The sequence below is a fragment of the Notolabrus celidotus genome, chromosome 8 (genome assembly GCF_009762535.1).
Source record: "Notolabrus celidotus isolate fNotCel1 chromosome 8, fNotCel1.pri, whole genome shotgun sequence".
Classification (NCBI taxonomy): domain Eukaryota; kingdom Metazoa; phylum Chordata; class Actinopteri; order Labriformes; family Labridae; genus Notolabrus; species Notolabrus celidotus.
In genome coordinates this window covers 24,283,465-24,296,609 of record NC_048279.1, presented here as the reverse complement: position 1 = coordinate 24,296,609, position 13,145 = coordinate 24,283,465, and the positions used below count along the sequence as shown (strand labels likewise).

Genomic DNA, 13,145 nt, shown 5'->3' with positions numbered 1-13,145 from the left:
ACAATGCAGTTTCAGTTTCAATCAGGAGTTGATAAATGGGAACAGTTTTAGAGAAGTAGCACTGTAGTATGACTTTTAAAAGTCAGGTCATTCCTGCATGTAGCTCTATGTGGTGTTCACTTCATCAAAGGCTACAAATGAAAGCTACAATTGCTGGCATATTGGAGCATTTGTGCCTTCGTCTGCTTTGTGTTTGTCACATATTATGTCCACCACATCAGGCGCATGTCATGACACATTTTCACAAATAAGGGGACCGCTGTTCTTGTAAATGTGTTATTTTGAGGCTCAAGCTTAATTGAATACCTGATCCTGTCATCCCAAGTCATTGAGCATTTCACAACACCAGGGTGAAGGTGAGAACACAAAGGTGAAGAATTTAATGGTGTAAAAAGAAAAGGAAAAATAAACCTCTTGCCTCCATCACTAGTCTCTTCATCCTCAGACAGGAGTGCAGCAGATAATTTGAGTGCTGGAGTCATAACAGGCACGGCCAGTTTTCCATATTGACAAGCCTGCTGCTGCTGAGGCATCCAGACCCACTGCAGCTGGGTGTCTGGGACTAAAAGCCTCAGAAAAAAAACATGTGGGAATCCATTCCCTCTGTGCCTGGGTCAGAAAGCCTCTTTGTACCAAGTTAAGGTCCAACATGATGTGTAAAATTAGCATAAGGCAGTGTGAGGGAGGTGGCAACAGACACCCACTAAACCTAACTCACCAGAGGATGTCAGTTTTATGGTCACATGCATTTCAGCAGTTTGGGTGTCTATGTTTGAGCCACGTTACCTCATGCAGGGTGGGACACTCGAATTGGAAAGAAAAAACGTTGCAATGTAATGTGCTCTCAGTCAACACATTATAGTAACACTCATTAGAGTAGTGCAAGTCATCTATAGTGACCAGCAAGCGTATCATCCTCTAGTGTTAACAAAGTACCATATTGTTGTAAGTGAGCATGCTTCAAACAAAGACACAGCCACAGAAAGCTGTAACGGAAATTTTTACGAGGTTCAGCATCCTGCTTTTTAATCTGCCACAAAAATAAATCAACCTGTCTCTGCCCACACACACTATAAAGTAGATTAACTATTATCAAGATACATGCATCATGATTTCCATTGAAACTGATTCAACAACTCCAAAGTTGATTGAATTTCCTGTTTACATGTTAACAGAAACCCATTTTCCAAAAATGCAGCCTCAAAAGTATCAGTTTACTAGAGTGTGGTTGCTGTTTAGAGGTTTATGATTTTGACATCAATTCGTCACAGTTTTCTGTAATTGTTGTTTGCCTAACTATCATCAAACATTTACAACATCTATCAACAAGTTTGAGTCAACTTTTTACAATGTTTAATTAACCTAAAGTGCAGCACTTCTCTCCACAACTCTTAAGGTCACAAGACAGACCTTTTCAATGTCTTGTTTTTAAGACAATCTTATCATTGATTGAGTACTGTATCAGAAGGATATTCAAAGCTGCTTTTAAATTTAGACAGAGTGTACAGGTGTTGGAGTTCATCACACTTCTAAAACAGTTTTGGCCGTTAGTTTTGTACTATTGCAACATATTTTTTTCCATTTCAACTTGTTGGTTTGAAAACTGCAGCTGTCAAGCTATATTGCAGGGGTGGAAAAAAATCCTACTAAAATCTTGAGCAGTAAAAAGCATAAAAAAGCAAACTTAAAATTACTATATTAAGTTGAGAGTACCTTCAGTACACAGTGAGTTAGTGTTACTTTCAAATTTTGGCCATGACACTGTTGTGACTCAACTCTGCAGTTAGTAGATCAGTTGCAGCCATGATGCGAGGATGAGACTCTTCCTTTTTTTTGAGCAGAGTCGTTGCCCTGACCGCATGGTACGTTGCATAAGCAGGAGTGTTATCAAAAAGGTGTGACCTGATACTTCCACAGTATCATATCATATCATCTCTCTCTCTCCTCTCTCTCTCTTCTCTCTCTCCTCTCGTCTTCCTCTCTCTCTCTCTCTCTCTCCTCTCTCTCTCTCTCTCTCTCTCTCTCGTCTCTCATCTCTCTCTCTCCTCTCACACCTTTATTTTTTGTCTCATCCTGAGAACTTCACACTCTTTCACCCATTCGTGCAGGGGGGGTGATATGAGTCTCAAACACCTGCCCACTTCTGCAGCCTTTCCGTTGCAAAAAATGTGGGTAACAAGTTAGTGTTTTGGGCTCATGTATTCACAGGGTTTTGATGTATTTATGGGGGTGTTGATGTGATGAATTAGACTGAAAAGTGCACATGAGTTTCAATCATAAGACAGAGAAACTTTACCTGATATAAAGATAATTTAGAACCATGTCAATTCACTATGCTTCATACTCTGAAGCAGATAGAATCTGAATCTCGTGGTATGGAACATGCAGAGTTTACATCCTAAAAAGTCCATCTTGCGGTCACATCTATGTCACTTCTCAGGAAATGATTCAGAAGATAAAGTCGAAAGAAGAAAAAAAGCATCATTACTGCTGCTCGCATTAATCAGATCAGTTTTTCAGAGCTGAAATGAAATATGTTTGGATGGAGAAAATCTCTGGGCTCGGTGTTCAGAGGAAACGATCTCAGCTATGGTTCGTCATGTTCTGCAGAACAACGGGCTGCCAGTCCCATCACGCTCTGAGTATAGACAGTTTGCAACATGGGGAACAGTTGCTCAATCAATTTAACTTTAATCACGAGGGGAGGCTTTCCTGAAGGGGAACACTTGGGTTTTTACCTGCTGAAGAGTGAGCAGCTATGTTTGGAGCACCTGATTTTGACAGTAACCGCCAGGGCAGAGGAGAGTGTTCACATTAACTTTCCCCACCCAAGTTCAAACTTCCCGTCACAAGCCTACTTCTCCAACCTTTAGGGCCTCCATCTACTGCAGAAAAGAGAGAGGTGCTATGGAAAATGAAAACAAGCCAAAAAGAGACGTAGAAACTGACATGGAAACATGATGCAAATACACCGAGTTACATTACACAGACAACCAAAGCACTAAAGCAAGCTAACTTTCTCTATTCTGCTTGACTTAACACTTTACAGCCAGGTTTATTAAAAGATAGTGCCAAGGGTAACACGACATGTGTATCTACTGGTTTCACTACGAGTCGGCTGGTTTCCGGCATCCCCCTCAACAAACTGGACTGTTAATAAGTTGTGAAAATGATGGTCACACTGACCAGATAGAATAAGCTGTTTTAAGCTAACGTGTTCTTGTTAGCGACAAAGATCTGCTCTCCTTTTGGTTACAATACTTTTTTTCAGGTGAAAACTTTCAAAATATTCATGAAAGTCCTCACTAATGACAAAACAGGGAGAACTAAATGGTTAAAATACTCACTTTTCCTCATTTTATATTCAATTGGTGCTTATACATCAAATTTAAGTTGTTACTGCGAGCAGATATCGTATGATTATGTAGAAAGAATACAGACATGATTTTTGAGATAAAGGCCAGTTAAACCAGATAAGAGCCAACCCACTAACAGTCTGTGGATTTACTCTAGGCATAAAACAGTTAACACCTGACTATACAAGGTTGGTTCTGTGTTTTTAGTCCATTTGAAACATGTGCCTGTAACATGAGACTGAATAAATCCTCCATTTTTACATATCTCAGCATGCCGAGGACTGTAGTAATAAACTCCACACTGATCCATCCTCCTCGAGTCGTGCCCTTCTCTTGCAACGCCCCGTCATCTTGCCCAAGCTTAATGATCTAATTACAGGCCAAGACTTGTTGACTTTTGTATTGAAAGAACAGCCAACCTGACACTATGCAATCCAGCCAACCCCCCCCCCCCCCCCCCCCCCCCCTTTATTTACCAGCGTCCATGTTGCAAAGCTTCACCCAACAGCACCTTGTACAACTTCAGCCTCCGAGGCTTCATTTCCAATCCAAATCAGGGTGGGCATAGATGACGAAAAAGTTAGGTCAAATGCAAACTCGTGCCTGCTCCACACAACAGAGCTATTCACACACTGGGTCATGTGGTGATGCTACAGCCAGTGCTAAACACAAATACAGAAAGGAAACCATTTCTTTGCTGTTCACTGAAAGGCAAATTGATCCAAGCCTAAGAATAGCTCAGTAACTCAGCCTTTTGAGATTTATATTTAGTAACTCTGCAGTGATCTGTTCTCAGGCACAACTGCAAGTTACGTCAGGCATTACATCCACCAAATCAATTCTGAATGCTAAACCCATGAAACCATCCCAAGCTCTGCTTTTTGCATAAAACTGTGAAACAAAAATTACCAAAGTTGGATCAAAAAAGTTTGTTCTCGACTGGATCAGGGCTGCAGGATACTGAAGCAACAACATGCCTGGAGACAGCCTGAGTCAAAGGTGTGTGCCAGATCTGAATGCTGCTCACACTGTACCCATGTTTATTCAGCGGTGCAGTTTGTGCTCAATGTCTTTTGTGGTTCACAAAGTGCAGAGTCGATTTCTGGTGAAACAGGAAGTGTGCTTTTATCTGTGCTGCACTGAGCAACATTTAGAAACAGATTCTGCAGAACATCAAGCAGAATCATTTGGCTGGTTGATGTAGAACAAAAACTTTTGGGAAGGTCAACTCTTATGGGCACAAAAGAGGAACTGTGAGTTCAAACTTCCCGTTGAGCTGAAATTAATAGCTCCCAGGCCTCTATGTACATGACAAGATGAGCAACATTCTGTTCTGATGGAGTGAAGATTTGGATGCATGATGAAGCCCTGCATGCACAGAACTGTGCAGAGCAACAGCAGCAAAAGGACAGAGTTTTTTGTCTCCTGATGCGACATTAGCATATAAACTAGCAGAGGAATAACTCTTGGAAAGCAATCATGGATCCATATCAACACAATGTGTAATTACTGATTACTACACCATGAAAAATACATGTGGGCTTGGTCCAGGGGCTTGCAAAACACTGTTCCCGCCCTTGCTTCAGCACACCATATAAGGCAACAATTCAAAAAAGAAAAGCAACAATCAGAAATATCAGTAAAGATCCATTACAACAGGTTCTTAGAGAAACCAAATCTAAGCTTTTATAGATCTCAAAGGCTGTCAAGTCTTAGAAAGTGTTAGAGGAAGATAGCTTTATACATGAAACTCAACTTAAAAACTTTAGAAGCAAAAAACTCTTGTCATGTTATTTTGTGTTGAACAACATTCAGTATAGAAGTAGGCATGGGAGTTGTTAGATAGAAGGACATCATGATCCTAAATACCAATTGAACCTGCTTAACTTGTTAAAGCTCCCTCAGCAGAACTTTAACGTGACAAGTGAGCCAATAAAAAAAGCTACAATGAAGCTAAAAAAGTGCACATTATGGCAGCCCAACTACATAACTAAAGTGCAAACAAAGTAACAAACATGCACAAAACAGTGTTATTGATTTAGCGGAGAGATTATTCATCTCTACTGACCTCAAAGACACAGGATCCGGATGACAAGCTCCATAATAGCAACCCAACAAGTGTTGATCTCGATGGCCAATGAAATCGAGATAAAAAGTAGACAACAAAAGTGGAATCGGGGGATAATCCAAGGTGCGTCTGAAGGGAGAAAAGCTGTCTGCAGGTGTGGACCACCGGCCAACCCCACACCTCTTTTTTCGCAGCGACAAAAAAAAAGTGTAATAGGAGGAGAGAGACAATGCAATGGCTGCTGTTTGAAGCAGAAAAAGGAGAAGTGTAGTGGAGCAACTTGTCCTCTCCCTATGAGTCACGCAGCACTGTCGCCATTGGTAGGGGCGCCCTGAGGCTGGCTGCTTTCACCTTCCCACCAATCAGCGGCGAGTATCGGCCCTCAATGCAAATCCTTTCAGGTGAGCCCTGCGTGTTGCAGCGATTGGATGGAGCTGCAGTGGGGGAGGGGAGAGCAGAGGTCCAACCGGAGGGCCACACCTCAAACAGCCTGAAAGACGATAGACGGGTTTCTCCTGCAGGGGCAGAGGAGGTGTAGGTAAACAGTTGAACAGGTATGCTCTTACTGTAGACTTTGACCGTACAATGTGGGCCAGGCTGGGTGATTAAAATCTGTATGGCAGCCCAGAAGTAAAGTTCACATCTCTTTGTGTCGCATTAAAACATTTGTGGTGAATTGTGGGTCTATTAGCGGTGTCAGTGAGACTTGTGTGGGGAGTTGTTCTCCCTTTAAATAAAGCTCCATAAAACTACTTATACCAGCTGGAAACTAAAAGAAATGAAACTGTGAAGAAGACTGTGCTTAAGTGTGAGCAAGTGCTTCATCATAGAGGCCCAAAAGTTCTCTCTTATCTCATTCTCTCCCTCTTAGTCTTCCTCAAGATTATCATGATCAGAGAAAAACTGCAGTAAAAAATGAAAGCAAAACGTTGAACTCGAGCAAATCATGTCATAAAATTTGATATCTGTTAGATTTAGAGAGCTTCCCAGACCGGCTGTAATAACTGACACAGATGACTTGTACTGAAATAGATCTTTTTAGGTCAGGGTTGAAATAAGTAGCTGATACTTGATATAAATCTTTATCAGAAATGACACTCAAGGAAACAGGAAGTGGTGGTCTTGGGTGAGTGTAGAGCACTCTGCATCTTCACATGCATCTGGCTGACGCACATTAATTCATTGTTTCCACTAAGAAAGCCCCACATTTAACAGGAACAGAGGACAAAATAAGTGAAATAAAAAACAGCCTCATTTAGGGAAAGAACATCAACAAACCACATAGGATTAGAGATTGATATTTTAAAACAACCAATTTAACTCAATAGTAACTGCAGCAGAGACTCTTTGTCACAGATCCCCAAATCACCCTCTCAGTCCTCCATTGAGTGCTCTCATCATCACATTAAATCTTCCTGGCCTGCTTTCAGTGCAGCTCAGCCCAGAGAAGAAGGCAGCTGTTTGCTCCAGAGCAAATTGATAGCCTGGCTGTGAGGGAAAGTTACACCAAACAAGCTTCATTTATCACTGCTACAGCACCGAGGCCTGGAGGAAACTGTTGACTTCTCCTGGTATAAACTCTGAAGGTGAACACACTGCAGCGCGGCTAGATCCAGGAAAACTATGCAACATGCAAAAACACACACAAGTGTACACAGGCAAATGTAAATCCAACGCTGCTCCTCTTATGTAAGCATCACAGATAATCTAAATCAAAGCAAGAGGACCAAAACTATTAAAAAGGCAGCATCTGAGGATTCAGGCAAACATCTTGCACAATCCTGATTGTATCTTATTCTGTGCCCACAATGATGCCTCTATCAATGTGGGGAATTTTTATCTTGAGGTTTAGTTTACTCCTTTTCCCAGATTCGAGATATCTGTAATACAGTTTTTCCTTCATTGAAATAAGAAAATCAGTCAAAGGAAAATTGAGGGTTTGAGGAACACGTAAGAGCCGCAGCACTACGCTTTACAAGTTTTTACATTCCTGAAGCAGAAGTCCTTTACAAATTTACATTCCAGTGAGCTGTTAATAATGTGTAATCAGCTGTGTCCAAAAAAAACACTACCCTAACAGAAAGTCTCTCATAAGAAGCAGCTGATGTGATAAGAAAGGAATCGCTGGTGTAAACAACGTTTCCTGATTTCTTGAATGATGCTAGAGAAGCAGTTTTATCCCTCTGAGTCTCCTCAGTCAGAAACAGCAGTTTTCTTTTTTGTCAAGAGGACAACAGTAATCAGCTACATGTCCATTAATGTCTGGCCAGTCTCACAAGGGAGATTTCCCTCCTGCAGATGAGCTGTAATTTACCCTAATCAAATGTGTCATCATCAGCCAGAATGAACCCAAGTCAACACTGAGACTACGCAGCATGAATCCTCTATATGTTACCTCAGGGTGATATCTGTTGTTCAAATGAATTGAACATGGACAATAAGTCTGCAGAATTACAGGTAGCTGCAAACTTCAGTCGGTGCTAGGTTTCACGATAAACAAGAAAAATCTAACAATACTACATCATCATTTATGTCGCTTAAAGGGCAAGTCCACTAAATAACTATGTCAAAAAAAGATTCTAGTTCTGAGAAAAAGTGGATGATTTGATTCATAAACTGAAACAGAAAGTGGTGACAATAGCTAAATTTCAGGAGCAGGGCCACACCTCAACCGCGCCTCTTCTGTTTTCAAAATTAAAACCTGACCATTTCCTCCTTTCTCCCTCCCTTCCCTTCTCCTTCTGCTCTTCGCCTCCTTATCCATAGGGCCCTGAAAGGGTTTGTCGTGCCCCGGTGCTACGGCGGATCCCCTACAAAGCTTCCCCAAAGCGACTACAAGTTCAAAATCAATCAATTCATTAATCCGTAATCAATAAACTATCTTTCAATCTCATTCTGTTGTTGGTGTGTGGTCCTTGCTAGTGAACAGGAGCATGTTTGACAGCAGGACACTACTGTAGATTGATTAAAAGAACAGTACTCCAAAGTTTAGACTTGACTGAAGGAGAGGAGTAAAGCAGCAGGAAATGTTGGTTAGTCACACATCTTCTGCCAAATTATCTGTAGAGGCAGAGTCATGGTCTTAAATCTAGACTAAACCGTGAAGCCACATGAGCAGCGACAGAATAAGGTGACATTATGTGTTTTACCAAAAAATAACAGTTCACACTTTAATTCCTCCTGAGACTTTACAATCGTTTCAATTATCTCCGCTAATACTGAACGCAGACTCACACATATTGACAGCATATTACAGTCCACACTCTGAGGCAAAAGCAATAAGAAGCGAAGATTGACAATTGCTGACGCTTCATGACTTTTGGGGATTTAACTTCAATCTGCAAACAGTGTGAAAACAAAATATGCCTGGCTCACACTTCATTATGTTCCTGCTTTGATATAGTATGTGATGTGTGATCACAGCAGAGTTTGACTGAAGAGACATCTTTTATTTGGACCCTATAGAAAAAAAAGTGACACTTGCTCCCTTTATTTTTAGCTAATTCTGCAGCTCAGAGGTTAACCACAACAGAAGCAGGCCTTAAAGGCCACATTGTTTGTGTTAATGTTGATCTGACAGTGTTATTTTGTGCTGCTCTAACACAACCTCTCTCTGCACAAGAAAACATGTTAATCTGACAGGTTAATAGTTAGCTGTTCAGATAATTACAGACATTTCCAAAAAGTGATATGTAGCCTCAGTGCTTATTTCACTATTCTAAGAGTAGTAAATGGAGTCCTCTAACAAGGCCAGGACTAAATGTGTTTTTATATTTTACCCCCACTTGGACTTGATTTATAAGGCACATTTTATCTAGGCATGCCCACAAATTTGCACCAGTCAAACCCTCCACTAAAAGCTGCACTCAGGAAATTCTGATCACTCAGAGGAGTTATGTTGGAGGACTGTGGACTCGTAAAACCTGACAAACATTTTGACACAATCCTTGACAGAATGGATATATGGGAGCCTTTGGAGGACACAGAATTATTTGTGTAGCGTGGAGGTCATCTGAGTGGCTGCTCTCGCCATCTCAAATACAGAACAGAGAAGCTTTCAGATAGGCTGGTCAGAGGCCGGCTTAATAGGACAGAAGTGCAGCCCAGTGGAGACACCGAGGGAGGTGAAGAGAAAGGCAAAGATACATTATAATTAACACCTCTGAGATGGGAGAAGGATTATTGTAGGAGAGAGACTAAAATAACATCTGTCAGGTCCAGCTGAAGTGAAAAACTGAAGGAGAGAAAGGTGTATGTTTATATCAGAGTTATTTTGGTTTCAAAGTAGGCCAGCTGGTTGCAGTCAGACTGGTTTGTTCAATGAGCTGACAGCTCAGAGTGCTATGAAAGCGTCCTCATTCTCGGACAGTGACCATCCCGAGCTGAACCTGGACTCAACATGAATCACTCTGCTGACTGAGTATGACTGTAGACTGTAGACCCAACAAGAGCTGAGTGGGTGTACTGCTATTAAGACAATGTGTTAGGAGCACAGATTCAGTGGACCGTGTTGTGAGTGAAGAGTTTTATGTGCAGGCCACAAGCTTCATGCTGATAATATTACTTGAGAAACTCAGTTAAAGTCAACCAAAAGATACTTAAAGTCACTCATTGCTCAAAGTGAGGGAGTTGAAGTATCTCTGGATCTTGTTCATGAGTGATGGTAAAATGGATCGTGAGATTGGCAGCATCAGTGCCATGCGTTTTGCTGGCACTTCTTCGTGAAGAGGGAGCTGAGTCGGAGGGCAAAGCTTGTGATTTATCAGCCTTAGAGATAGGGTCCAGGAGCTTGGACATCAAGAGGAAGCTTTAAGTAAAGCTGTTGCTCCTTGAAAAGAGTCAGTTAAGGTGGTTTCGGCTTTTGGTAAGGATGCCTCCTGGACAACTCCCTTTAGAGGTGTTCTGGGCATGTCCACCTGGGAGGAGGCCTCAGGGTAGACCAGAGCTTGCTGGAGGGATTATATATCCCATCTGGCCTGGAAAACGGCTCAGGATCCCCCAGGAGGAGCTTTAGAACATAGCTGGGGAGAGGGACGTCTGGGTCAACTTGCTGAGACTGCCGCCTCCACAACCTGATCCCGAATACGTGGATGAAAATGGATGGATGGTTAGAGTTAAAAAGACTTTACGTTAACATGTAACGTTACTTTCATAAAGGCTGGTCTTAGGAGTCAGGAAATAATGAGTGTCACCGGGCAGAGATATGAGAGCCAGAGGAGCCACCGGGCCACAACCATCTCTAACAAGATAAAGAGGAGCAAGATCTCATCCTGCAATCCAGGCAATGGCAGCAGAGCCGATGAGGGCAAGTTGCTATACAGTAACTTGTACTGTGAAAAAAGTGCAATAAAAGAAACACTGTTGAAAGCTATGACATTTGCCACATTTATGTTTAAAGGTGTGTCAACTGCAAAGCGCTGAGAAGAAGGAAGGCTGAATGAGGAGAGAAATGTCAACATAAACACTCCTGCAGGAGTCCTGTTCACCTCATTTAACTCAACCTTTAATTGAAATGTTCACTTCAATGTTATTTATAACAAAAAGCACTTCACCGTGATTTGAAATGTGGTTTACTGTTAATCTGTATTGCAAGTAGGCTGATAAGAATCCATCATCACAGAGGAATCTCAGGGACCTTCTTTTTTAAGCCGTATGAATAAATCAAGTTTAAATCAATAAAATCATATTTTAATCAACATTGAGTCAGCTTGTTTATGTCTTTAGCTTGAGGCTGGGTAATGAGCAGGATAATGTACAGTATAGTGAGCACAGGATGAGACAAGACCCAACTGCTTGCTCAGCCTATCATGATTCTAATATGCATGACTAACCGTTCACTTTACATTGTCCCTTATATTAAACTGAATGATATCTATTCCGTCATAATGCAATATATAGTAGCTTTGGGCATAAGACCTACTGTCAACACACGTGCAAGCTGCAGCTCATTAATTATCAAACACAGAGAGCAGGCAGACAATCCAGATTATCCACATCACACCTCTGCAGGCTGTTACTTCTACCTGCACTCAGATACCAGCAGAGACCCTTGATAGCTCTGCCACATCACATTCCACACAATGTTTTGTTTGTTATAAAAACAACTTATCATTAACAATCACTGAGGTTACAGAAAGTCCATCAATGCCACACCAGCTAATTCAGCCAAAGAGCAGGCCTGCTCCGGTGTGCAGGCAGTAGCCTGAGAGCTCAAGTTTATCTCAGCTCATTATTAATAAAATGCCATGAGGCCCTAAGAGCATATTGCTCTGTCACTCAGACCTAGATTATAATACCCATTGGCTGCATGCACTTAAATAATTCAACAGGCCTGTGGACAGCCTGCCGCTCTGAAATTAACCCAAAGAACAAACAAACGACAAAATTTACTGCTGGTAAAGAGAGACCACAGCCTCAGAGCAGATGTGGTTGAACTGCCAGAGTGCCCTGCAAATCCTGCTCCTCTTGTCTTCACTTGATATACATTAGTCACATTTGTTCAAAGAGTTTTCTGAAAGTTGGATGAGGGAAGATCCGGTTGAGTTTCTTCGGGCTAAGCTCGCTGCTTGAGTCAAGCACCAGAGGCAGAGCTGACTCATGAAAGGCCTCCGTGAACCTCTCACTACTAGCTCATTAGCTCGAAGAGACATGAAAATGACAGGCTGAAATATCATTATGAGCCAAAGTTGCAGGCGCAGGCCGTTTCTATTTTTGTGAAGAACTACTCTGTGTGTCGAACTAAAGTAAGCTAGAACATTACAACCCCGGACATCACTCCATATGTAATTACACTGAACAATTAGTGATACGGCTTACTACAACGTGTGCTTACATTGACCTCAGGAGGCACCGTAAAAATATCTAAGTAATGTGTTAACTAATCTCATGATGTCAACATGCTGCCAGAGTGGGCACTCTGATTCATCCTTCAGTAGGTCTCCTGCAGACAAAGTTAGATTTTTTGAGGCTCAGGTTTCATAACAGTTTTCTTGGTTCTCTCACTTTTTGCAGCTAGTTATCTTAGCATAGCGTTAAGACTGGGGACAAGTTTACAGCTTTCATAGCTCTCTTATGCTGATAACAGCTCAGGGGAGGTTAGGTTCAAGGTATGACATCGTCTCTGAAAAAACACCAACACAGAACAAAGAGTTGTCTGTCATCATAAGCTTTGAGAGCTGATCAAGGGCAGGGGACAGAGTGACTGACAGGACACTTTGGCTGCTACATACTACCTACTAATGTAGTAGACAGTAGGTACTGCCTACTACATACTGTGTTTGGAATTTAGAATGAAGTATGACTGTTCTCTTCGATCTGTGTTGTAAAAAAACTGATTCCCCCCCGTCAAAAAATAAGAGAAAAGAAATAGCGGAATGAGCGCTGGGCATTGTGGGAAACAGTACCGAGGGAGGACTGGTCCGATGCATACTGTGAAATTTTCCCAAATCGGTAGACATCCTGGGAGTTTTGGCATACTGCAGATTTAGCTCTTGTTCACATACTACATATTGCATTTTGGTCAAACCAGTACGTGCTGCTAGTATAGTTGCAGTTTGAAAAACAGCCTGTGTCTTTCCTCGGGCTTTTAAATCATGAAAAATATAAATTCAAGTTATAAATTGTGCTTTCGTTATATCATCCTTCAACAGAGATTTCAATCGGCTAACATTAGAGCCCTGAGTTGTACTTTTAGATGTAAAAACCACACGTACTTATAGTTT

The 13,145-nt window shown here is 41.7% G+C and overlaps 1 protein-coding gene across 1 annotated transcript in view; it reads right to left on the bottom strand.

Moving 5' to 3' along the window:
• elf1 (E74-like ETS transcription factor 1) overlaps positions 1 to 13,145 on the bottom strand; it is a 42,193-nt gene that overhangs the window by 24,694 nt on the left and 4,354 nt on the right. The window contains 1 exon segment of the mRNA XM_034690576.1: positions 5,425 to 5,939. The gene's annotated coding sequence lies outside the window, so the exon portion shown is untranslated.